The sequence below is a fragment of the Chelonoidis abingdonii genome, chromosome 4, assembly GCF_003597395.2.
Source record: "Chelonoidis abingdonii isolate Lonesome George chromosome 4, CheloAbing_2.0, whole genome shotgun sequence".
NCBI lineage: Eukaryota > Metazoa > Chordata > Testudines > Testudinidae > Chelonoidis > Chelonoidis abingdonii.
The window spans coordinates 131,133,180-131,158,807 of NC_133772.1; positions in this window are offsets into that span (position 1 = coordinate 131,133,180).

Below are 25,628 nucleotides of genomic sequence, written 5' to 3' on the forward strand. Positions count from 1 at the left end.
GTTCCCTAAACAATGAAACAGGAAAACTCATATAGATTAGGATAATAACATGCAGCTGGACATAAATATTATAACTGTTGTCCTGCATGTGCCTATTGCAATAAGCATATCAGGCATCAGCTTTAGTATTATTTGTATTACTGTAGCACCCTGGGATTTCCAATTAAGGATCATGTCCCCATTATGCTGGGCAAGGTACAAAAAAGTAACTAAGAGAACAGCCCCTTCTCCAGAGAGTTTCTGATCTAGGCTCCAGATTCTACATAAGATATGTACAGGTGGACCATTATGCCTGCATGAAGTCAGTGCGGCTTCATGTGAATGCAAGGATCAGGGCCTAGGTGAAAGAGTTTACCATGTAGGAACCTGATTCATGAAATCAATTACATGCTTACAATCCCTGCTCTGGACAGCACTTAACTTTAAACACATTTTTGTGTGCTGTCTTGGACAGGGAAGCTTTCCTGAATGCGGTTAGATGATTTGTTTCTTTAGCATATAGATACCAAAAAAAACCCCCAAACCAAACACATTTCCAGTCAAACACATTACTCAGTGCTATGCCAAAGCCTGACTTAGTATGTTACACTGGAAGCTGACAGGAGTAAACTGACACCAACTTTGCAGCAATATTGTACAAAGGCTCTGTTACAACATTCAGCAACTTCTATAAAATACGAAACTTCATTTATTTCAAATGTTTTCCATAAGAATTCTTTTAACAGACTAAATATCTCCCCTGAATAGCTACTTGACTTTTTTATTTGACCCTCTTTACTCACATAAACAATTTGTCCTCGAAGCTTCCTTTGTTTTCATTGTCTAAATTATATTTTAAAATCAAATGTAAAATAAAAACTTGTGTGCGGATGACAACAAATCAATAACAAATATCTTCCATCAAGCAAAAAAAAAGTATTGTGCAAATTTCATATGCCACAGAATTAACCCCATTTTACTGCACCCTTTAGTTAGGAAAAATGGTCAAACCATCCAAAAGGTAAAGTGTTGTGGGAGTTACAGGAACATGTTAAGGCCGAGAGTACCAATAGAGGGTTAATGTGTGTAAAGGTGTAAATGATCTTTTTATCCTAGATAATTACCTCTTAAAACTTTTGATTGTGACTATTCTATAGCTCTGCATGCCAAAAATTTGAACTACTGGCAAACAAATATCCTCCAAGAATGCAGACTCCATGTGTGTGCATGTGTTAATTAAAAAATATACATCTTTGTCAATTTAAAATTATGTAAACAAATGTTATCAAATTTCTCATGCCCTTCTCCTTATTATGGCCTATCCATGTGTCACACCTGAAGCTAGACTCTTCAACGGATTTCTTGTCGGTTTTTTAAATCGTTTATTCCCTCTCGTGGTCAAAAACTTTTGACTGCGGCTTTTATGCAGAGATGCTGCTCATAAAGATCTGAACTCTTGGCAACAGAGTTCTTCCAAGAATGTATACTCACTGCCATTTGTCCATTAGGCTCACGAGGAGGACTGAGCAAATATCGTGCCACCAAATTCATGGGCCAATAGAATCTTTCATACTGTTCCAACTGCAAGAGCTAATTGAGCTGTTGAAAGCATAAGGTAACACTAGAATTGAAATAACTACGCTATATGACCTCATGCCGAATGTGGGTGTTTTATTTAGTTAGTTTTGTGGGGAGGGTTGGAATGTGTTTAAGCCAAGGCTTGATTATCAAGGACAAAGGTGGGGGAAGGGATGCGGGTAGCATGGACAGAGCCCCAAAGGAGTATGTTTAAACAGAGATGAATCAAGATCAAATATTTTACATGCCTTTTCTTTTCCCTAGAGAATCAAGAAGGTTGAAAGCGGAAGTGTGGGAAGATGGAAAGATCACACCCTCAAAGAAGTAGATTTCAGTCTTATTTCTCTTGAGTAGTATGGAGACAGAGGGTGAAGTCTCCACTGACTTTATTCAGGCTCTCCCTTGGCTTGTAAGATTGGCAACTTCTTCTATTTTTAAAAATCAGACTGCTTTTCAGGCAAGTTTTCTCAATGCTTTCTTTTTTTATGTGTTTTGGAAAAAGATCCTGGCTAGAGATGTCTAGAAGAAAGTGTTTGCAATCTTTGGAGGTTAATAATTCCTGGGAAAAAAAACTTCTGGCAAACTCCACCTCACCAAATTTTCACAGAAAATGTTTGTTTGAATTTGACCAGTTTAAATGAGTTTCTTGTGTTGGTGTCTTTACCTAGTGGAAGTATGAATTGTGTGTTGGTTTTTACACATAAAGTTAGGCAACAATGCCAATATATACAACACTCTGCTCTCTGAAATATTTTATTTATTTACTCTGGAGTTTGAAGACAGCTTAGAGACATCTCTCTTGCCAGTGTATTTTGCAGTGGTATTTGCAGAGTTGTGCTCTCATTTTAGACTGGGTTTGTATTTATTTCCTAGACTAACACAGAAATGTAATTTTCAGTAATGCCTCTCTTTAACATATTTAATATTGCTGCCATTCTTCTCCATGGTAACCAACCTGGCTAGCAATCTTCAATGGAAGAGATCTTGCATGACTGCAATGTATGATTAAAAATATAGAGCAACTATCTACTTCTTCGTGTGTGGCAAGCTGGCTTCCAGCAGTGACACATTCATTTTCAGCCATGTTCAGTTTCTGAAAAGGCAATTAACAGTAAGTGAGAGTACCCAACCTGATACATATGTATGATGTGTTGAAACGGTCCGAAGAACATCCAGATCCACATTTGAACCTGATCATTATTTACTTAGCTTGTTAACGCTTTGGGGTCAGGACTGTGTTTTTATTCTGTTCACCTAGCACAATGAAGTTCTGGTCCATGACTGGGGCTCCTAGGAGCAGCTGCAATACAAATAAATAAGGAATAATAATAGATTCAGGATTTGGTACTGAAGTAACCCACCATCAAATTCAGTTCAGATTTCAACTTCTTCTATATCCTGGAGCATCCACTCTGGAGTACTGATGCATATATATCTCTAGTGTGAATGTATTTCATATGCAATATAGAATCATAGAAATGTAGGACCAAAAGGCACCTCGATAGGTCATCTGGTCCAGTCCCCATCACTGAGACAGGACTAAGTATATCTCATCCATCCCTGACAAATGTTTGCCTAACTTGTTGTTAAAAACCTCCAGTGACAGAGATCCACAACTACCCTAGGTAATTTGTTCCAGTACTTAACTACTTTACATTTAGAAAGTTTTTCCTAATGTCTAAGCAAAATCTCCCTTGGTGCAATATAAGCCTATTAGTTCTTGTCCTGTCCTGAGTAGAGAAAGAGAACAATTTATTACCCTGCTCTATAACAACATTTAACAAACTTGAAGACAGTTATCTCTCCCCCCTCAGTCTTCTCTTCTCCAGACTAAACAAACCCAATTCTTTCAATCTTCCCTCATAGGTCATGTTTTCTAGACTTTAATCATTTTTGTTGCTCTCTCCTAGACTTTCTCCAGTTTGTCCGCATCTTTCCAGAAGTGTGCTGCCCAGAACTGAATACAGTACTCCATCTGATGTCTTATCAGTCATGAGTAGAATTGAAAAATTACTTCTTGTATCTTGCTTACAACACAATATATATGTACACAACTTCCAGTAAGCTATAGTTTGACTGACTGGTAAGTTTTAGTTTTTGAAAGACAATGAACCTATCGTGGTAGAGTTTCACTGAAAAAAATGGAATTACATCAGCAGTGCTTTCTTTTCCCCAAATGTATTATAAAAAGTATACTACCATATACCACTCATAAAAAAGACATGGGTTCAAAACAAAAAAGAAAACCCGAACATACTGTCTTGACACATCCACTTCACATTGTATTAGTTAGTTGTTTGGAAAACACAACATCACTCTATAATTTATGCACACTCAACTCTTTAAGAATTGGTTGTAATTATGGCTGTCAATTAATCGAAGCTAACTCACACAATTAACTCAAAATTAATTGTACTGTTAAACAATAGAATACCAACTGAAAATTATTAAATATTTTGGATGTTTTCTACATTTTCAAATATATTCATTTCAGTTACAACACAGAATACAAAGTGTACAGTGCTCACTTTATATTTATTTTTATTACAAATATTTTCACTGTAAAAAACCCCAAAGAAATATCCAGTAGTATTTTTCAGTTCACCTAATACAAGTGCTGTAGTGCAATCTCATTGTCATGAAAGTTTAACTTACAAATGTAGAATTATGTACAAAGAAAAACTGTATTCAAAAATAAAACAATGTAAAACTTTAGAGCCTACAAATCCACTCAATCCTACTTCAGCCTATCGTTCAGACAAACAAGTTTGGTTATAATGTGCAGGAGCTAATGCTGCCTGCTTCTTGTTTACAAAGTAACCTGAAAGTGAGAACAGGCATTCGCATGGAACTTTTGTAGTCGGCATTGCAAGGTATTTATGTGTCAGATGTGCCAAATATTCATATGCCCCTTCATTTTTTGGCCACCATTCCAGAGAACATGGTTCCATGCTGATGACACTCATTAAAACAATAATCGTTAATTAAATTTGTGACTGAACCCCTTGGGGGAGAATTGTATATCTCCTGTTCTGTTTTACCAGCATTTTGCCATATATTTCATGTCTTAGCAGTCTCGGATGATGACTCAGCACATGTTTGGTTTAAGAACACTTTCACAGAAGATTTGATAAAATGCAAAGAAGGTACCAATGTGAGATTTCTAAAAATTAGCTACAGCACTTGACCCAAGGTTTAAGAATCTGAAGTGCCATGCAGGTTTTTTTGTACATAAGTCTATATTTGTAAGTTCAATTTTCACGATAAAGAGATTGCACTACAGAACTTGCATTAGGTGAATTGAAAAATACTATTTCTTTTGTTTTTTTACAGTGCAAATACTTGTAATAAAAAAATAAAGTGAGCACTGTACACTTTGTATTCTGTGTTGTAATTGAAATCAATATATTTGAAAATGTAGAAAACATCCACAAATATTTAAATAAATGGCATTCTATTATTAACAGTGCGATTAATCATGTGATTAATTTTAATTGATTGACAGCCCTAGTTTAATCAGTTTCAAGCAAGATTCAGTGTAACTGAGCCAATTTACACGAGCTGAGGATCTGACCCTACGTTACTCAACCACGACATTTTTTTGAAAGTGAGTGTGATCTCATAAGACAGTGGCTCAGTACCAGAAGAATGAATCGAACCAACAACAAAAATAAAAAGGAAAAAAAATCCAACTTTACAAGGAGAAAAATGAGACATTCCTAAAGCATTTCAGGATAACCACACACCAAGTGAAAAAGAAGCCATTTCAGAGACTATACCTGACACAAAGGATACTACTACTCAGCAGAACACTAGTTCCATCCCCTTATATTAAAAACAACCCACCAATCAATCAACACAACTTAAACTACACTAAGTATTTTTCCATCATTTACCAAGTTTTTCAAAACTTCAACACATACTACAAGCCAAATAGAAAATCAAATAAGTTGTGTGAATGTTATATATACACACAAACACACACACACATCTGACAGCATATCACAGTAACATGCTAACGTTTTCCCTTTTGAGACAAATAAAACTCACAAGTTTGAACACCGGCCCTATGACTACTTCTACCCTGTTTCTATCTATCTATTAATCACAATACTGTCTTATTTTTAACCTTCATTAGAAAGCTATGGCATGTGTGCCTTTTACTTTTTTTCCTCCTATGTGTCTTACTATCTCTACATATCAAAATGTGATTGGTTCAGATATTTATAAAATCTTCTGAATTAACAACAGCATGTTCTGGCTAGCACATATTCATATGTACCATGAGAATGATGACCCTCATACCATGTTCATTTCAGATTAAACCTCTTAGATATGTGCAAGACCATTTTGCAGCATGGTGCAGGGAAGTCTAAAAGAAAGAACACTTCAATTACGAAGTCACAAAGATTTTAGTCTGAAAGCTAAGGAATATTGCAGCATGTTTATATATGGTGTTATGCCATTTCTTAGCAATTGAGTTGTTTTGTGATTTATGATATCTTTAGCCCCCTGAATGCAATTGAAGATATCTCCAGGTGTTTTTACAATGATATTTTTCCTGGTTTAAGTACTGAATGTTAATGTGCTTTAATGTTGTTCTTCTACTTTTAATTGCCTCTAAGTCAGCATACTCAACCAGAGGTAGGTAGACCACTGTACTCATGGTCAGAATGGTGGACATTAATAATCTGATATTTTTAAACCATAGCACCTTTTAGGATGAAATGCAGAAGCTCTTTAATGGTACCTGGATTAGAACAGAAAGTGAAGAACAATATTTCCAATTTTACTTCAGGGAAAATCTAGGTAGACAAAATGCAACTACTTGAGATGAAATATGGACAGGAGAACAGGGTGAAAAACTCCTTACTTACGAAGGCTGCCATAGAATTTTTTAGTGACCACTGATGTTCAGTACCTCAGCTTTGTGGCTCCTGCAAAAGGCTTACTCTGGTGGTGCAATGCAGCCACAAATCCAGCTTAATTAGTTACACAAGTTTTTCCCTGGTATGGGGTTCTGTCCTAAAATCTTCAGTCGCAACATGCAAGAACAACAAAGACATTTCTGGCATCTCACTGCAGCCCATGGAAATTGGAATGCAATTCATGCCATATCTCTCCACAGTTCATGAAATACTCTGCAGCAGTTCAAAAGATATATCTTCTGGGTATGAACATAATGTAGCTTGGTCTGTGTTTTACTATTAAACAGTGTGTTTTTTGTTGTTTACCTCCAACTCCATAATGTAAGCTGGCCTGCCTGGAAGCTAGATTCCAAGTCAGACAGCCAGTCTTTATACGCACTATGCAAGGAAAGAGTTGCCCTAGCAACAGAAATCACGAGGCTCTGAGATCAGATTCCCCACTCTCCACCCCACCTCAAGAGTCCTTTCACACAGGCTCATAGGGACAACTGGACATCTAGAGTCTGGTTTGAATTTATGGAAAGAATTGAAGTGAGGACAACAGAGCAAGGGTTGTCCTGCTGCTCACTAGCCAGTGAGCATCCCAAACTTTCTTCTCTCTGAAAGGCTTTGGGAATCATTTGGCACTCATCTAGTTCTGGCTTTAGCTTCAGCAGTTTGTGTCGCTAAAGGCATTCGTTTAATAGACAATGAGCCTCCTAAAATTCACAAACATTTAAAATTGATCTTGGCTCCACTGTACTTGAGGGATTATCAGATGTGTGGATGCTATTTAACTATGCCTTTTAGATAGCTTTGGATGCATCTATCAAGTATGCCTCACAGTATTAGCACAGAATATCTTTTCCTGAATTTTCCAATATGTGGCAATTGTTTTCTTTGTAGAACAAAACAAATGTGGGGCCAAATCTTTAGCTGGTATACTTTGGCCTAGGTCCATCAATATCAGTGTCGCTATGCTGATCTACATCAACTCAGTAGCTAGGCCATTCAATCCACAATTTGCTGCTCTTCCCTGAGACAAATCATTAGAAGTTGACATGATTAAAAAAATACTTTGAACATCCCCAAATATGAGAAAAGCTCCTTCCCGCTAGACTGGAGATGAGCCCTGAAAACCTTACTTGGTTCTTGATTTCAGTTGGAGTTTTGTAGGGTTCATTTTTAGACATTTATTTTGGCCACAGTCACCATTCTGCAGCAAAGGCTCCCAGTGCTGGAGGCCAAGATGGGACTGTCATACTACAGTGACATTGCAGCTGATATACCACCCAGGGATTCCCTCCCTATGCTGAGGGAATCCTCAGGAGCTGGTTAAGGAAACTTCTCAGGCTCATTGCTCAGCCCAAGCGGCTTTCTTTTGTCTTGGTATATTACTTAACAATACAGTTCATTCATTGCAAATATGATCTTGTTTATTTTCCTTTGAAATCATGAGTCAAATTCTGCTCCCTTTTATGTTAATAAGAATTTTTATCTAAACTTTGGTGGGCGCGCGGTCAGGTTGTGAGGCCCTTTGGACAGTATACATGGGCCCAGTTCAATTAGATTAATGGCAGGACTTCAGTTGACATCAACAGAAGCAAGATCAGGCCCAGTGCGACCAGGAGACAATTTTAGTTGAGCATATTTCTTTAAACATCTCAATCTTCCCTAGTTAACACCTCAGGGATTTATCTATCTGCCAGAAACCTCAAGAGATCATAGGCCAAAACCTCTGCTGGTGTACCTTAGTGCAGTTCTCTTGACTTCAATGGAGCTGTGCTAGTTTACACCAGCAGAGAATTTGCTATATTTATAAGAAAAAACTAGCTTTCATCTCTACAAGGCAGCTTCAGAGAGGTCTTTTGTCCCTTCCCAGGCCCCAATCCTGTAAATATTTAAGCAAGTAAGCAGTGCCACTGAAATGCTAAATACTTGGAATATCAGGATCATATTTAGGAAAATGCAAATGGATTCTTGAGTCACTTAGGGAAAACAGAAGAGATAAAAGTCTAAGAGGATAAAAATGTTTTATTAAAATACCCACCTTCTTAATCTCTGTATTTCCCTTTGTACCAAATTAAGTGAATCTCTAATGACATGACAGAAACTCCACCAAACAAAGAACATTATTCTTATCTTTATTTGTATTATCACAGCACAATCATGGACCAGGACCTCATTGTTCTAGGTGCTGTACAAACACCGGAATAAAAAAAAGATAGTTGCTTTCCCAAATATCTTACACTCTGAGTAAGATTCACATTATTATCTTTTCTTCCTTCCCATAAACTGCATGTATCTGTAATTTCTTCTGTCCTATTGCAATGATGCACATAGGGATTTTAGATATGTTATTAAAAAAGGTCTCCATTTCAAGAGTTATTTATAAAAGTTGACATCTACACACAAACACATGCAGTGATTTTGGAATAACTAACATGTCGTAGGAGTGGGTGAAACCAAACCTGAATTAATGTACAATGTACTATAAGTAGCAAAAGAATGTTTTTTGTCTAGAGATGTTTTTTGTCTATTGATGGGCCTGAGTCAGTATGAGCAGATTCAAATGGGAACTTAAATCTATACTTCCCCAAAGTTTGTGCATGTTTTGACTGACTCATCATCTCAGTTCAGAATCATGAAATTTGAACTTGGAGCTGCGCCCCAAATAAACTACTTCCAGGTACTGTGGTTTGAGCCCATCTTTTGCTTTTACCAACGTGCAGAAGCATGTTCTGGGTGTGTCAGTTCCATTTGCTATTAAGACCTTCTTTAGTTGGTATGCTTTTATTTTTCTCAGAGAAATTAATAGGAAAGAAAAATTCCAGGCAACAGAATCTGCTAGTTGTTTTTTTCCACCACCAAAAAAAAGTTTAAAAAGGGTAAATAAACAAATCATAGAATTATAGAATCATCATCATCATCATGTTCCAATTACGCCTCTGGTGTTTAGGGCAGTGACGCAGCTCCTCCACTCCTGTCTGTTTCTGGCAAGTCTTTCAATAGTTTCCCAGCTGTGCCCCAGGTTTTTCAGCTTGGCTTCCACAGCTCTTCACCATGTTGGTTTTGGGGGGCCTCTTTTTCGCTTGCCTTCAGGTGTCCATCTTATTGCTACTCTGGTGATGGAATCAGCTTCCATCCACAGCACATGACCGATCCATCTCCAACACCTCCTGACAATGCTGGTGCTCAGAGCCTCTTGGCTGCACTATGTCAATAGATCTTGATTTGAGATTGTTCTGGGCCAAAAGATACAAAGGATTTTTCTGAGGTAGGTTGTATGGAATGAAGACAGTTTAGACATGTCATATTCTCTCATTTCCCAGCATTCTGCACTATAAAGTAGTGTTGAAAGTAAGCAGCTCTGATAAACAATTACAGAAAGCATTTATATATTTAGGAGGGGCAAGGTTGGACGAGCATTCTCAGCTAATCAGCAACCTAGAAAGCAATAAGAATGCAAAAATCCCTGTATGTTTATAAAACCTGGTTCTAACTGGTTGCAATGAACAATGGGGAAAAAATATCTCAGCACAATATGGCCACCATCGTTGATTTAATTAGCAAAGAAAGGGAAGCCAGGCTACCATTTTAGAAATAGAGCTGTTAGCAAGGAAGGGAAGAAAGGGCCAACAATCTAAGGAATCCCCACTCTGCCATGGACATTCGAGGTAGAGGATATGGACAGCCCATATGCCCTTCACTAATGAAAGGTCAGCTGTTTTCCTCACATCCCCAACCATGTCTACCATCATGACATTATTGTGGAGATTATTCTTGCCCTGGGGCAGGTGTGCAGTGAGAGAGGATCCACATTCTTCACCATCAGCCTATCTCAGCTTTCTCCAATGGAAGCCTTGTACCTCTGTTAGTTGCACTTCTTTTTAGTCATCTTTTTCTTACAACTTAAAATCAAGTGCAATAAAACACAAATTAAAGACAACTAAACGTTATAATACATTCTTTGCCTGGCAGATCATCTAAAAGAAATATTTGAAAGTTTACCAAATAGATCAAGCAATGATACTTTCCAGACTCTGGTTTGATCAGGTTGCTTAAGCAATGATATATGGACTTTGACCACTATTGGTGAGATACTAACCAGTGAGAGGACGTAAAGATTGTTGGTTTTGTTGTTGTTGTGGTTGCATTTTTTTTCTCATTCTGTCCATGTCTGTCAAAATGGTTTTCAGTTGTTGAAAAATTGCTCAGTTTCACTTCCTTCTGTTTCCCAAAAACAGATGGGTCCAATTCTTCTTTCAGACACAAAGGAATTAAAGCTTGTATATGAGGGCAAAATTAGGCCCATTTGACTTTACCAACTGGTTTATACATTCTTTGATGTTTTAGAATAAACATATATTAACATTTTATTTTTTTCTCACAACAAATATTCAAAAAAAATTTTAAATTATAGACATGCCCAAAAAAGAGGCTAGGACACTGTGTGTGACCTTCACAGATACATATCTTTTCGGTCCCCTTTGAAATATTGCTGGTCTTACGTTATAAAGTGAAATAACATATGATGGTGTGTCATAAGTAGATAGGTAAGGGTTAATTTTCTTTTGCCTGTAAAGGGTGAACAAAGGGGGAACCAAGCACCTGACCAGAGGACCAATCAGAGAACTGGATTTTTTTTTTTTAAGTCTGGGAGGGAAAGGAACTCGGGGTCTTTTTATTTTCCTCGGCTGTGAGTAAACAAGCTTTTCTTCTAACTCCATCTTCTTTCAAATATTCTACTATCAAGTGTGAGTACAAAGGAAACAAAATAGCTGTTATATGCTTTGTGTTGTATTTACATGTGTGTTGATTTTTGCTGGGACTGGTTAATTGGCTATCTGTAAATCAATGTTTATTCCATTTTTTTATAAGTCACACCCTTATTGAATTCTTAATGCAGTGTTTTTAAGTAAGTAAGTTCTTTCTTTCTTATATAAAGTTTTCTTTTTTAAAACTGTGGAGTTTCTTTCCTTGAGGCAAAGGGGAGAGGAATTCTGTCCCGGAGCCTCTGTCTACCTCTGGAGACAGGCTAGGGGGAAGGGGAGCCCAGGCTCTGTGGGGTTACTTTCCTATTGCCAGGGCGGGAACAAGCTACGGGGGACAAGTTACAGGGAATTAAGGAAGATTAGTTCTATTTCCCTGTGGTGGAGGGCTGTCTCTTTGGAGAAGAGGAGGCAGGTTTCTCGGTATTGTGATGTAAAGAGATTGCATCAATTCCCTCAGGTTGCTCAGAGCGGAATGACTGAGAGAGAGGGGGAAGGGAGGGGAGATAATTCCCTTACCGGTAAGACTCATACTTCTGAGTCTTGGGGGTCTTTCCAGGGGAAGTTGGGGAGGCCAGAGAGGGGCTCCCCACAAGGAATATTTGCGGAACCCGGGCTGATAGGAGCCAGAATCCTATCTGGTGGCAGCGAGATCAGAGCCAAGCTGGTAGTGAGCTTGGGGGAGTTCATTGTAAGCACCCAGATTTTGGACGCTAAGGTCCAGATTTGAGACAGACGTTTACCACATGGTGCTTAATATTTTTAACAGATGTTACTGATATTTGACAGTCATATACAATACACATACATGGCATTATCTTTTCATACTGCATACTTTTCAGACTGCAGCTATTTTAGTAAATTATTTATATTGAAGAACAAGATGACGCTAGTAAATAAGTTCTATCTTGCTCCAAAGAGAATAAGCCCGCTGGATATGTGTCAAAACATACCTCTCTCTTGAGGTCTCCTTTTATTAACTTAAATACCAACTAAACTGGAATGACCAGACATCCTGATTTTACAGGGACAGTCCCGATATTCGGGGCCACCCCCGATTTTTCTCACTTGCTATCTGGTCACCCTAAACTAAACATCAACCCTAATCTACACTTTTTTCAGAGTATGGCTGTTCCTCAGTTTTCCCTGAGGGCCCTTTCTGACCTTTCTCCTAGTTCCCTGGCCCTAAGAGACATTCAAACCCTTTTATATACCTGGCTTGCAGCAAACATGACTCTGACATCAGGCAAAATCAGGAGTTAATTTTGACCACGCACTCTGATGTCAGAGTCCTACTTGCTATGAGCTTCAAGTAAACTCTTTCATGACAAGCTCCTTTTAGTGAACACAGTTTCTAAATAGGATTGTGGAACTTGTCTCCTGTTACAATACATCACAAAGGAGCCTTTGCTCTTAAGACAATGGGTGTCATAAATTGTGTACCCAAGAGCAAAATGTGCCATTCATTTTCTGCCTGAATCCTAAAATGATTATATTATGTGATATTTCAACACTGTAAAATCCAAGCTCAAACTCCATCCCTGATTTGGCTTCAGACCAACCTAAATCTATTCCAGAATGAAACACTGCCTCGTCATCCATTTCTAATAACTATAGAAAGTGACTGTTGAGAATACCACATTACCAGAGCAAGGAGAAGCCATCCATCATAAAACCAACCAGGATCCCTCAGAGTTCTTGTATGTCCTAGGAGTAATTTGCTTTTCTCTCACGTCTCCATTTGTTGGCAGGAGCACCTCTCATGATCTATGCATAAGACCCCAATGAGCTGTCATGAGGTGGAATAAATATGATGTCATTGTATTTCCAAGAATCCACTTAGAGGAGCTTGTCTTGAAGGAGCTATTACTTGGAATCTTAGGGAGCCAAAAATAATTAAACTACAACACTGCTTTACTGTTCAAATGTTTATCGATCCAAGCTCATTTCTATAGGATGTCAATTTTTTACCTTGCCTTGTGATGCCTCTCCCCCGAAGTGTTCATTTCCCCTGACTAAGAAAATCTTGTGCAATATAAAACCTCTTGGAAGAGATACTCAGCTGCAAATTTAGGATGGAAAAAGGCCATAAGACTAAACCATCACTGGATTACCATCTCTAATGACTGACTAATAATAGACATAAGAAATTATTCTCTTCCGGTTTGAACAGTTATGATTGCTGGAATAAGTGAGGCTTTACACTAGAGACCAGAATGGCATCTTTGGTTTTTATCATCCAGGAGAAGCCTCGGTGTCTTTAAAAAAAAAAAAGAACAGAACAGCTAAGACTTGTAATACTCTTTTTTTTAAAAAACCTCCTGTCTAAATATATTATATGTGCCTGTATTTACTGTCACTTAGATCTCTGAACCTGACTTATAGTTGCAGGTAAATACTAAGCTGTCCAAATAACCTAAACTGCTGAGGCAAAATTGGGCTTCACATATATAAAACAGGAAGCTGGGTAGAAAGCTTGGATCATAATACTGTACATATTTGAAAAGCAGATATGGTTTATTTGGAGATGTGTCAGATTTATCTTTGCTCTGTTATTTTAGGTAGGTTTCAAAACTATAGTGTGGAAAATGAACCATCAAAACATTATTTAAAGAATTTAAAATAATAATAATAAATAGTACTTTGCACTTACATTTTTACATTTTATTACATCTCTTTAGTACTACATAGAAGAGGTTCTTATTGGGGCCCCATTAAATCACAGAGCAATCAGGAATCATTTCATTGGCCCATGGAGCCGAGTGCTGAATTCGATGGAAGTTTTGCCTGAGGGAGTACTGAGGTACCAATCCTGCATCAGAATGCCAGTGCAGACCTCAGCGCCCATTCAGATCAGGCACAGACATCATAGCTAGCAGATCCCAGGTCTCTTCACATTTGAAATTAATCCTAACAAGTTTCACCCTCTCAATCCTTATTAGGTACTGTAGGTGAGGACTATGCCACAGGGAGGTTATGTTCTTTGCATAAGGCAACACAGCATGTCATTGAGAGAGTGGGGCTAGAACTCTGGAGATCCTGGCTACCAACCCTATGTCAGACCACTAGAATGCACAGCTTCTGAAGTGGTTAGGAAATAAGCCAACACAAAGCCAAGATGTTTTAGGATAAATTGGCACCATGATTCCCATGAAGTTTTTTACAATTATTTTATTATGTTTTGAGTGGTGTACCAGAACATCCTTCTCTCCTGGAAGGATATAAAGTAGCCACATACATTCACATGTATTTTTACAGCTCTGACTAACAGTATGAAAAATTGGCAGTTAAAAGAAACTTATAAAACTTTCGCAAAGTAAATTAAAGTTTTTAAAACATAATTTTTAAAATTCCATATTCCACACCAAACAACATGTTAATATGTTTCATATTACACATTCTCTCTCTCTCTCTCTCTGCATATTGAGACCATATATAGGCTCAACAATAAATTTGGCTAAGTGAACGGTAGCAGATACCATTAATTCTGCTGTCCAAGCTATTTTAAAAAGTCCCACAAAAGAAGGGAAATGACTCTAAAATTTTTCACACGGTCATCAACTCTTAGGACAAAAACAATTCATTGATATCTATTCCACATGTTATTCTATGGCCTTCAGGGAGGCAATATGTCTGTGAAGCATGAAAAAAACAGGATAAAAAAAATGTGCTTGAAAAAAAAAATCCCAGGAAAATCTATTTCATGCTGACAATATTAAGTTCTGGGTAGAATTTTGTGGCCTGGGACTCTTGAAGAATTGTGCAAAAGCTTGAAAGGGACCTCTGGCTCCCTAGTGGCAGTTAGTATAATGTTATAGGAATGTTGGTGTTTTCTGAACAAAAGATTTCAGTGGCTGATCATTGTTCCCTTTCCCTCCCCATTGTTCTTTATTCTGCAGAAATGTCATTTACTTAATCAGAATTAATTGGCTACATCAAGCATTTGACCCAAAAATGCTACACAGCTAGATTTGGATGTGCTCTAAAGCACAAACTCAGCAAGCCCATGCTTAGAAAATATTGACTTTGGAACATTGGGCAGTTGGGATTCCAAGCGTTGCTGGGGCATTTGGGGCGGGATGGACTGGGAGGAGTAGAAGTGTCTTGACAAAAGCCAGGGACTAAACACTGTGCTCCAAAGCACAACACGTGCACAAAGAATAGGGGGAGCATAAGTTCAGAAAAGTGTCCCTGCACAAAATAGCTGGCAACAGCTCAGTGAGGGAAAGATATAAATAATGGGTAACTGAGGCAGCAGACAGGTATACTCAAAAAGGAGAGTCAAAGAGAGTTCAACAACTCCTAGAGGGATGGACAAAACTTTATTTTATTCTACAGGGTTGAGATTTTCCAAAATAATTTTGACTGTCTCGATTTTTGGGGTGTCCAAATTGATACACTTTAAAGGGGTCTGAGATTCAAAAGTGCTAAACACTTTAGAAGCCTCTTTTAAAATATGGCCTCTTTAAGATGTCTCAACCTGAGCCCCAAAATGGAGGCATCCAAAATTACTAATCAATTTTGAAGTTCTTGGCCTAAATGTCACAGGACCAACCACACCAAAGAGATCTAGATCCCAAACTGGATTGCTCCACCTTTAGGCAGGCTCCCCGTCCTGGGAAGGGTCTTTCACTCTAAGGGTAAGCTAAAGGAAAACCTAATATGTCAATTGATTGTAGTTACTGTTAATAATTTCACATTACTGGCTATCAACCTTTGATAACTCTTATGTGGAAAGAGAAAAACAAACTTGTAAGCCATAAAGAAAGGATAAAAACCAGTGCTTTGGCTCCTCAACCAAATGGGAAACTTAATTTCGTCAAATTTAGAACCAACTCTAACATCAGGAACTAGAACAGAACTTAAACCAATGGAGGCTCAGGTTCCTTTGCCTGCAGTAATATATGAGTTCTAGGCTGCAACAGGTTTTTTTAGTTTTGTTTTGTTATAATTGTATTCCTCTGGTAATCCCAGAAGCAAGACAAGAATTAATTTCAGACAAGTATCATTATTGTTTGCATAGCTCTGTCTTCTATTTAGTTAGAAAAACATGTTTGTTGTTTTTTACATTTAATTTTCCTTGCGGAATGATGGTTTAAATTAAAGGGAAATGTGTTGCAAAACTCAAAAGGTTTGTGAAGGCATAAACTTTTAATTTTTTTTTAATTTTATTTTTATGTCTTTATTTTTTAAAATATTTCTAAATACTATGAGGTTTTTCCATTTTTTGAAAATAAAAAAAGTTTGAGGACCTAAATCAAACATGGTAGGTGGCTATGTTCAGAAGAGTCCAGTTATAATTCTGGGCTAGATCTACAAACAGACTTTGGTGTCTGACTGCCATATTAGGTGCCTAAATCCTACATTACAATCCTACATTTAGGCACCACTGAGATTCTCAAAATGCTCATTCAGCTGCTGCCTAATTCTGTAGCCACCTAAATTCCTTAGACACCTAAAGGTATGTCTACACTGCAATTAGACACAAGCAGCTGGACTGTGCCAGCGGACTGAGGCCAATGGGGCCTGGGCTGAGGGGCTGTTTGTGGTGTAGATGTTCAAACATGGGCTACCATTCAAGCTCTGGGATCCTCCCACCTTGCAGGATCCTAGCACACAGGCCCTTGCGCTGCAGTTAAACAGTCCCGCCAGTCCAAGCCCCATCAGCCTGAGTCAGCTGGCATGGGCCAGCCAGGGGGTTTTAATTGCAGTTCATGCATACCCTACAGTTCTGCTGTGGGCAGGGACCAAACCACCTAAACTCTGATACTGCCAAGCAGCTCTGCACCCTAGTTTACAACTAAGCCATGCCCGGATTCTCGCCTCGCTTGCAGGTCCTGATCCACTAGGCATTTGCACAAAAGACAGCTGGGGGGCAACCAGATCAGGAATCTTAGGGGCTGGGCTGGTGTATGCAGTAGTGCTGGAACAATTTTTGTAGTGGAGGTACTGAAGGTGAAAACAATATATTTGGGTTGTTATTCAAGCCATAGGGTGTGGCAGCACCTCCAGCACTGCTAGTTCCAGCACCTACGGGTAGGTATTACCCTGAATACCCAATAACCCAGTTGTTAGGGCACTCATTTGGAACATGAGAGACTGGTTTTCAAATCCAAACCCTTCCTGACTATTCAGGAATAAGAGTAGCTATACACAGAGATAAAAAGGAATAGTTAATCCTCTCTAATGTCACATCTTCCCTTGTTCCAAATGATCATTCACGTGTCGACAGACCATAAGGAAACTACTCATTTTTTTCTTTTTAACATTTAAACAAAACCATTTTCTTATGATCAAAGAAAAATACAACAACTGTCAAAAAACAATTTTTGTGTGAAACTGCACTTTACTGGAAATGGTTTGTTCTTGACAAAAAATGCAGAGAATACTGATAGACTATACGGAGCTCAACTTATATAATTAGAAGGGGCGGGGAGGAAGATGATGTAGATGTGAGTGCCCTCGGGGAATTTCTTGGAAATACCTTCCATTACGTGCAATCAGTTCCATTCCAATGTTTGGTTTTCAAAAGAAATTTTATGAGCCCCAAGGATAAATCATCTCTGGCCAGGATGAATCAGCAGAATCCAAAGAGTAAGGTGGCTCTGTCAGAGACAAGAAAAGCACCAAAGCCTCCCATTCAGTTTTGTGTGGTTCTAGCAGTCTCTGATAGCCCTTTTGAGAACCTGCTGACAGTTATAATACCATTGGTTTAGAAGATGAACCGCACATCACAAGTAAGGAGCAACAGATACCTGAAACAAGCAGTTAGTGAATAATCCATAATCTGAAAATTATTTGCTAAAACTACTTACAGTTAACACACATATTCAAGGGCAGTCACTAGCACTTCACAACTAATTAACTAACCACAAAAGTGACTAAATTCGTAACAGATAATGGCCTGGATCTGCATCGATTCATGTCTGCTCTTCTGTGGATCCCAATGGACTCCATAATCTGTGGTGTGAATTTAAGGCCCCTTTTCTCATTTCAGTCATAATGCAGGTCTTATATACATAATATTTTAAACATATGGAACTAAAGCAAATCTTAGAGGAACACAGGACAATGAATCTGATGTAGTCACATTTGAGGATACTTTAGATGAAACATTTGAGAACAACAGTATCCCAGCAACTGTGTAGTCACATATTCTCAAAGGTATTGATTTCAGTGCAAGTTAGACCTTAAATATGTGTAAAGATCTGTGCCTTAGTGCTCAAAGACAAAGCTTCAAGGGGTAAAATCCTGGCTCCACTGAAGTCAATGGGACTTTTGCCATTGACTTCAGTGGGCCCTGGATTTCAGCCTAGGTGTATTTGCTTTTTTAGGAGTATGTTTCATATGGAATAAATTGCATTGATGAATGGTGGTGCTCCTGGAGTGGACGCGCTGTTTGTTTGTGGCTCCATCTGAGAAGTTTCTCATGTATCATAGCCCTGAGAGGGTGCCAAATAGAAAGTGCCTGATATGAACTCAATGGAAAAACTCACATTGACTTCAAGAGGCTTTGAAATAGGTCCAGAGCTGGATGATTACTGAAATAAATGATTGTTCAACTCTTTTATTCAAAAATATGTGTGAAATTCATCAAATAATTTTTGATGAGTAACGTTGTTAGAACTGGGCAAACACTATTCACAAGTACCTGTTTAACTTTAAAAGGAAAATTCAAACATTTTTGTGATGAAAATGGAAAAAAATATTCATCACATATTTTACTTGAAAATTTTCATAGAATTCATTGAATAATTTATTCAGATGATCAATTCACAAATTATTTACTCAGTTTTAATATTGGTGAATTATTCACCCCACCTAACTTAAGTGGGGGAATAATTGTGGAGGTGAGGAATAAGCATATAATTTACTCACATAACATATCTCAAATAGATCACACCATTGGCTGAATCAATATTTTGATAAATATTATTTGCCCAGCTCTAGTGCAGAGCCAGTACTTGGGCCCAGTTCTGCTAGGTATTTCAGCACATGCCTGCCTTTAAGGGCATGAGTAGTCCTATTGACATCAGTGGATCTATTTATGTGTACTTAAAGTTAGACACATGTTTAAGTAAACCGAACAGGAGTACTTGTGGCACCTTAGAGATTAAAAAATTTATTTGAGCATAAGCTTTCGTGGGCTACAGCCCACTTCCTCAGATGCATAGAATGGAACATATAGTAAGGAGATACATATATACACTGCGACAGACCCAGGCCAGTGTGGTACAGGAGTCTGGTAGAAGGCAAATATACTAGTCAATGGCTGAGTAGTTTTCTGTTCCCTGAGTGACTAGAGCAGGGACTGTACTGGAGTAATCAGGAACCTGCTAGAACCAATTAAGGCAGACAGGCTGTTTAGAACACCTGCAGCCAATCAAGGCAGGCTAATCAGGGCACCTGGGTTTAAAAAGGAGCTCACTCCAGTCAGGGAGGGAGGAGCTAGAGGAGAGGAAGTGCGTGTGAGGAGCTGGGAGCAAGAGGCACAAGGAGCTGAGAGTGAGAGGCTGTGCTGCTGGAGGACTGAGGAGTACAAGTGTTATCAGACACCAGGAGGAAGATCCTGTGGTGAGGATAAAGAAGGTGTTTGGAGGAGGCCATGGGGAAGTAGCCCAGGGAGTTGTAGCTGTCATGCAGCTGTTACAGGAGGCACTATAGACAGCTGCGATCCACAGGGCCCTGGGCTGGAACCCGGAGTAGAGGGCGGGCCTGGGTTCCCCCCAAACCTCCCAACTCCTGATCAGACACAGGAGGAGTTGATCCAGACTGTGGGGAAGATCACTGAGCGGAGCAAATCTGCCAATAAGCGCAGGACTCACCAAGGTAGAGGAGGAACTTTGTCACAACACATACAGAGAAAGTGAAAAGTTGGGAGTTGCTTAAGTAAGTTCCTTGCCGAATCTGGGCTTTAGGGACTGAGCATAAACACAAAGAAGTGCTGTGACTCATGGTTGGAATGATAAACATTTGATACTAAGCTCCTACATAGCACTCTATATCAGCAGCTCTTAAAGCACTTTGCAAAGAAGGGCAGGATCATTATCCCTATTCTAGAGATGGGGAAACAGCAGCACAGTGACTTGTCCAAGGTCACCGTGCACATCCTTCATTCTCGTCTATCTTCTCAAGGGGATATGTCAGTGACTCCTTGAACTTCCCCTCCACTGGAGCCCTAGGATGACCTAAATTAAATATGATGTACTGCGTAGAAAACATTCCCTCCACCTGGTCCTCCCCCATTCCTCACTTTTAATTTATTGGCCACCTACCCCTATTTTTCTTTTTGTTGTTGTCCAAATTTTCCCATTTCCACCATGTTTTCAGATTAAAAAACACTTATTTGGCAGAGAGTATAAACACTGTACCTCAACAGATGTTTTGAGTGTCAGTGCAAGAAACGGCCACACGCTGATGTGGTTCTGCTTGGCACCGTTTCTCGTGTGGCGAGACTGACGCTGCATGAATATATTCATTTGACTGCTGGGTTGTTTTTTTTTTGGTCATGATTTTTCTTTTCTTCAATCCCCACTCATGACACTGGTAATTTTGTACGACTCACCCTTTTTTTGCTTACGACTCTGTTTTTATGACTCCCCTTGGGCTCATTCTGAGGACTCAGTTGACCTGACTTTACCTTAGAGCTCCTCTCCCTACACACTAGATTCCAATGTACTGTTTACCAGGAATGCATTCCCAGGATCATTCTAGCGTTTACCAACTCTTTCCATGTGTCTCAGTATCACCACCTCTCTCCAAAATGTATTGCGATGCAGGCATATGTATCAAAATAGTTTAGGGCCTCAATGAGTAATATGCACAAGCTCAACAGTTTTTCTATTTAGTCAGCTGGTCATGCTCTTGTATGAGTTTTTTTGGAGTGATGCTTGAAACAGGGAACAGGTTATATAATGGTAAAATAAAAACTTGCCTTCTGTGAAGGCACACAGGCTTGATCCTGAAGAACCTCCCTTTCCAAATTGCCTCACTTCTCCGCACATCTCAGATTCCATAATCTGAACAGATTCTTCTGGTTTTCAGTTGGCAGGCGGTTCCCCCAGGTGATTGTGCTAGACAGAATCTGTGTGAGGCTAGGGAAACCTAGCACTAGAAGGGAACAGAGAAACTGCAAGTTAACTGCTGGTGGTCTTCAGTGCTTGCCCATTACAAAAATCACCATTGGTTAACAGTTATCAAATGGTGGTCTCTCATATTTCACAGCATTTCCCCAGGCTGGCGTCAGGAAGTAACTGTGGTGCTCTGGATACTGTGATATTTTGTAACTGGCAATAACTGTATGTGATGGATTGTTGGGGGCTTTTCGTTTTTATTTATCTCAAAACAGAACATATTTATGTGAGCTGCACAAGGGGAAAAGTAAAGAATCTGGCAAATCTCTTTCTTGGACAAGCAAGTTGCATTTGGACTGATTTTCAGAGCAGTTGAGCACTTGCACCTCCCATGGAGTGTGAGTGCTCAGCAGCTCTGAAAAATCAGCCCCACCGTTTCTTGAACAGAGACTTTTGCCCTTATATCCACCCCACTGTAAGCCAAAGAGGGGACCAAATCAAAGTGCAATGAGGCAAAAAATTCCCTCAAGACAGTAGAAAATCTGGAAGGGAACAAACACCACATACTTCCTAGTACAAGAATGCAGCGGGGACCCAGGCCCTCACCCTTAGGCATAAACAAGGACAGAAAGCTGGGGTTTGGGTCACTCCAGTGGGAGTGAAGGGGGAGAGAGGTCCTGGCAGATCTCTCTCAGCCAGAGACAGTCTACTTATCAGACCCAGCTCCGCACTTCCCAGAACCCTGAGTGCCATAGATAGCTGCTAACTAAAGCTAGGGACGGCTTAGCATCCTCCCCCTGAAAAAATCTATTTTCTGAGCTACCCCACCACCTGTACCCACGCCCAATTCAGCAGGCAAAGCCTCATGTCCGGTGGCAGCAGGGCCAGGAAGGAGGGTCATTATGGGGAGAGGGCCCTGCCTGGACGCTGTATTCCTGGCAGTGGAGCTAGATTCCTCAGTTCCAGCAGGGGGTGCTGGCTACTGAGCACCGTTTCCTGGCAAGGTTCACTGGGAGCCTTGGGGAAAGTTGGGAGATCCTAAGGGGATTACAGGGGAGGGAGAAGTGGAGAAGGAGAGGTAATCTGGGCCCCCTAATTAGTAAAATTCTGGTTGCACTCCTTTCCCCTTGGAATTTAGGGATTAAAGTCAGTGTTAACTCTGCTCCTATAGGACTCCATGGCTTGCCTGGAGGGGTTCCAGCAGGGGCAGAAAGAAATAAAGCTGAGAATGTGTTACCTCAATACCAGTAGCTAAACCAGAAGGTAATGCTGCCTAGAGATGCCTTGTCACCTTCCTATGGTTGGGCTGGTTAACGGAAGTATGGCTTTTGGAGAGCAACATTGCCAAGTCACAGGGGCTAATGCAGGAACATCTCAGGGGGGCAGCCTGTGGGGAGTCAGAGTTCTGTGAGGTTTATAGGCTGTACTTCTGCCTCCTCAGTGGGACCCTAAGCTCGTCCTCACAGAGGGGAGCACTTTGGGAATCTCTGGGCTGTGACTCTCATGCCGGCTCTTGGGCTGCTTCTCCACCTCCCTCAGATTTTTGCTGTATGAGGGTACAATATGGCCTTAATCGTTATTTACAAGGCTGGGGTGTAAAAGTACAGGCTGACCTGTGTAGCATTCTGAAGTGAGGCTTATCTCCAATGTAACAGGCACAAACATGCTATCCTTCACTGTCAAGCATACACGTCTCATTGTTCCAGCTGTTTTTTCTCTCAAACAAATATTTATTTTGGAGAAAGCCAGGAAAACCCAATTCTCCACTTGTGGTTTTGTTTCCTTTTGTCTGTTTCCTGTTCTGCTAGGAAAGTGATGCACTGCAGCTTCTTTTTCAACTCTATGGCTGGCTCATTGGGAAGGTGGGTAATGAGGCCATTGGAAGTCACCAAAAATAGCTGATAACGTTTAATATCCTTCTGTCCTCTAGCTAATGAAATACATTTCCTCTTATTTCTGGAGGCCAGATTCAAAGAGTTGCTGAGCACAGCAAATCAAGGAGAGCGCCTCTCAGTATTTAGTTTAGGGAAGGATCCAGAGAGTCTCTCTTGCCAATCCCCCAAAAGGCTGCAGTAACACTGCCCCTAGAGAACGGTGAGGCAACTGTCTCAAGGGCATTAGAAAGAGGCCACATCAGGGCCATTAACATGAACAGTAATTCTCCCACACTAACAGCCATACCTGATCCCTGAGCAAAGCCCAAGTAAACAGAATCTCCATGGAGGACCTATACCAAGGTATGTTCCCTCATACCTTAATGATAAAATGAAGAGCTCCAGCACAGCTGCCTTATGGTCAATATTACAGTTGTCAGCATGTAGCAGCACTGGCACACCACCTCGTCCATTGGCGGCTTTTGACCACTGGTCCCATATAGATGTGGAGCCACAGGCAATACTGTGAACTTCCATGAAGTAGGCCACAGCAAATTTCCCCTCAGCATGATGCAGGGGCAGCAGAATTAGCTGCATTCTCACTTCGATGATAATCCCGCCACTGATATTCTAGCTTTTGAAGGAAAGGATGGCAAAGAACAAGTGACTGACAAAACAAATAAACAAATCATTGTCAGTCTGGAAGGAGGAGGATGTGATCAATGACAATTGATCTCCAGGCCCTCATGAATGGCCAACATAAATGCAAATTATTACTAACGTAGAAGCTTTTCATGGTGTAGTTAGGCACCCAGCTCCCATGAATTTCAGTGGTTGCTCTAACACTATGATTATCCTAGCACCCCAGCTGTCAATCAGAGTCAAGGCATCATTATGCTGGGTATGACATGGACTTATATAAAGACAGAGCTCCTTCCCCAAATTGGCCAATAACTGAATGTCAGGGTGTATCCAATTTAAGTGGGTATCAGGTTTAATTATCATGTAGTGAGATCTATTTGAATGAATTAATTGCACTGATTTATTAAAAATAAAGTTCAGAAATTTTACTTATTACTAACATGTCAGAGACAACAGTATAAAAATCAAATGTACAAACAGTACAGACTATTAGGAAGGCAAGACAAAGCTATGCAAATGTTGGAAAACAGGTGTGCTTGCACTTACTAAGAGGTCCTTGTGGTTATGTCTCTGCTAAAGATTCCCCAATACTGTACTTTTTTTAAAATGCTTCTTATGAATGCAAATATTAAATATGTTAATTGTTACATCTGGTGTCGGAGGCTTTTTATTTAACCCATTTTCACAAAACATCTTCCAGTAGAAATGTGCTATTTTTGGCAGTAAGTTCAAGTCCAGGTAAATGCATATATATACATTATTTTCCAAGGCAAATATTAAGTCTCATGGGTTAGGAATATTGTAACAGTTTACATACATAATAAGCAGAAATGGAACAATTAGGACAAACAATAAAACTTCAGTAAGGAGAAAATTTGGTGGTTTGCTAATCCAGCATCTTTTCTCAGTTTAAGTAATGAAGGGTAGCCAAATGTCCAAGTACTCGTATGTGTCATTTTTAAGGCTAGTCATTATTTCCATGGCTAAACTGTTCCAGAGTTCATTAAGAAATCTGTCCAGTGTCTCAGTCCTCAGCTCTAATAGCATCTGTAGAGCTCAAACATTTTACAAAGAAGGGTAAGTACCATTCAACCCATTTTATATAATCTGTATTTTCTGAATAGGGATTTCAAGATAACAATCTGAAGTGGAGTGAACAAGTACTTTCTCTTTACATTGGTGTAACAAAAATCAGAATCTGGCCTCCGTCTTTAAACTTAACAGATAGCCTATAATATCCGTGTCTCTGAAAAGAGCAAACAATTGTTACAAACATTCTAAAAGAACCTAGGATGTTTTATATTACTGTAGCTTGGAAACCAATTTATATTTTATGATTTTATGTAAGAAGTCATGAGCCCAACAAATACTGAAGCACTTGTTTATAGCTTGGTCTTTATTAACTTAGTGCATTTGATACTTTCTGCTCCACGTTTGCCAGTCCTCGAATCTGGACTGAAAGCTCTGTAGTGTGCTGCTCTGGAAAAATGCTGTCCAACTTCTAATGACAGCTAAAATGTCTTTATATTCTTAAAACATTAATAATCTGCAAGATTGGAAATATACTGAAAAGAGGTGATTAACTGTTATGTATTTATCACCATGAAGCAAACCCTTGGCAAAGCATTAATTACAATAGTCAAATTAATGCCAGATTTGTGTTTTAGATTTACTTGGCCCTTTATTTGCATTTATTCCAGAATTATGGAATGCACCCCTCAAAGGACTGCCAGGCTCATATACAAAAATGTCAAGCCATAACCAGAACGCATTGACAAGTGTCACCCCAAATAGATGATGTTG